Source organism: Morone saxatilis, unplaced genomic scaffold (assembly GCF_004916995.1).
Source record: "Morone saxatilis isolate NCDOM2014 unplaced genomic scaffold, NCSU_SB_2.0 Contig9, whole genome shotgun sequence".
NCBI lineage: Eukaryota > Metazoa > Chordata > Actinopteri > Moronidae > Morone > Morone saxatilis.
The window spans coordinates 6,227,356-6,230,044 of NW_023340268.1; positions in this window are offsets into that span (position 1 = coordinate 6,227,356).

Genomic DNA, 2,689 nt, shown 5'->3' on the forward strand with positions numbered 1-2,689 from the left:
ATATAAAAAACAGGAACATTTGCATACACATCTAACCCCTTTCAGGACAATGTGACACCTCAACAGGCTAAGTCACCCACACTGACTTTGTCAAAGCTTTTAGGACAATCATTGTCTGTTAAGCATTGGTTGGTCATGGATTATTTGTTGGTTAAATCTTGTTATGTGCAAAGTGCACAAAAGTCTCTACAGAGATAGTAATGGTAGAAAAAAGTATTCTCATTATTTTTTCAAAGAACAATTTAAAAAGTTTGTAAGTAGTCACCTTTTCTAATGCCAACAGTATGCAAAATCCCAGAGCCAATATCTTCATGGTGGAGAGCGAAGGAGGCAGAGATGCACCAGAAATGTCACTGAATATTTTCTTTTGCGCAGAAGGTCGGCTGGTGTGTGACCTGGTGTTCTTCTATTTTTTTCTGGGAAACTGAGAGGAAACTTTTGTTCTTGCTTTTATACAGAAATATCACGTTTCGGGAGGGGCAGGTGATAAATTTATGACGTGCAGTATACCTGGCACTGGTTCCAGGAAGTTTGTTGCACCATTCACCATTCATGCTGAAACGTTGTTCCTGTTACTAAAAAAAGAATAAGTTAATTTTTAATTGTAAAAATATATTAGTTTATTGATTTTTTGGACTGGTCAGTTATGAGGAAATATGAATTCTAATTATCATCCCCAGGGATTGCTATGATGCTCATATTCTTTGACTGCTAATCTTCCTTTAACCCAACCTCAAATTCACACTTACTGTGAATAGGCAACTATTATCTGGAATATATTCTTTTTTTTTTTTTTTAGCAATGAATAACCATGATGGACTTCCTCTCTGTTATGTTGACATCTGGCTTATACACGGAATGCACTTCCCTATACTTTTGTATTTATAATCCTTTTTATGAGATTAATCATAGAGGGAAAACTATTCCCCCTTCTTTGTTCCTCCTGGTCGAAGATTGACAAACTGGAAACAAATAGGTGACAATATTATTTTGTGATGTGTGGCAGCTTGCGTCGCAGGACAAAGGTCATTCATTCAGATTTTAGTTTTTTATAAAAAAGTCATTAAGACCATGAGTCTACTTTCCAAACCTACTGAGAGGCTTTAATCAGCATTTTACAGCTTTTTGGTTTGTCTTGATATTATATACATTTTTTAGTATTTTCACACACTGAAATCACCTCACAACCTTTCACAACAACTGCATGTTTGCCATGGACAAACATTTTGAGGCTGCAGGGGGATGCAGTATCTGATTTCAGATTTAGATTCATATTTCTGCTAAAAGTCAAACTCATACATAATAATGCCTTTAAAATGACATTGAGGTGTCAATTTAAAAAAACTAAAACCATTTATCACCATGTTTTGGAATTGACTTAGACAAGATACAGTTTGCTTGTTTTTTTAGTTTGTTTTTTATTACTTTACTCTTTTATTAATCTCATTCCCTTTATTTTTATGCATTTGCATATGCAAATCGAATGATAACATACACTAAATCAGCCTGAAGCCTCCATAGAAGCATAAAACCATGAATGACACTTGTATGACTTAGTGATACCATCTTTGTCACTCCAGCTGCTGACTCAGGTAAGTAGAATTTATGCTTGTTTCTTACATGCAGTGTACTACTATGTTGTGTGGTAATGTTTTTTAAATCCACTATGATGGATGATATGGTTAGCTCTACAATATTTAAGTTATTACAAGAAAAAGATCAAATAAATGTGCAGTTTTAAGGGAAATATGAGAAGAGTTGTTGTTACAGATTGGCTGCAGTCCAATATTTGGGTGCTGACGGAGTATTAATGTCAAATTTTTTTCATAATGGACAACAAAAGCTTGTGGGGAGCCTCCCTCTTAAATAAACCTCTTGATCGACTACTGTCTGTCAATATAAATGTTAAATATCATGGATCAAACATTTGTTTTTAATCACTATGGTTTTAAAAAAAGGGGGTACTGTGAAAAACAATTTGACATTATCATATATTTAATGAAATGATGCTCTTTTTATTTTTGTTAGATATACATTGTAAATACAAATTTTTCATATTTAATATAATATATTATAAGTAGTATACAATCATTTGTAAGATTTTTCTTTGTTGGTTTTCATTCAATTTTGCTTTTCACACGTACCAAGAAAAATAGAATATACTAATACACACACATGCAAAAACTGTTGCTTTAAAGGTCAACACAACTACTAGGCCAGGACAATAAATAGGCCTATGCTATGTACAAAGTGTTTATGCTATGCCAACATCAGTTGCATATCAGACGTTGCTAATCTCTTAAAATGCTCAAAAACATGCTTAAATCCATTATGATTCATATGAATGCAGAATCTGACTCACTCAATCTGTAAAAGGTCTGTTAGTACATTAATAAGCTCTGTCATTAATCATTTCATAATCCCCTAAACCACAATTTTGTGACAACTGAAAATGTATTTCCTCCAAAATAATATTCTAAAATATGCTCAAATTTGCAATTTGTTTAAACAGTATTGTCTTTTAGGCTCACTCCAGCTCTGAGCCTCAAGAGGGCGCTGATTGCCAAACTGCTTGAAGAACAAATGATCCAAACAGAAGCCTGAAAGATATGAAGATGTGGTTCTGTCCGTTCTTGGTGGTCATTGTATTCACGCCGCCTGTGCCCGTCATCATTGTGGGTCTGGTGCC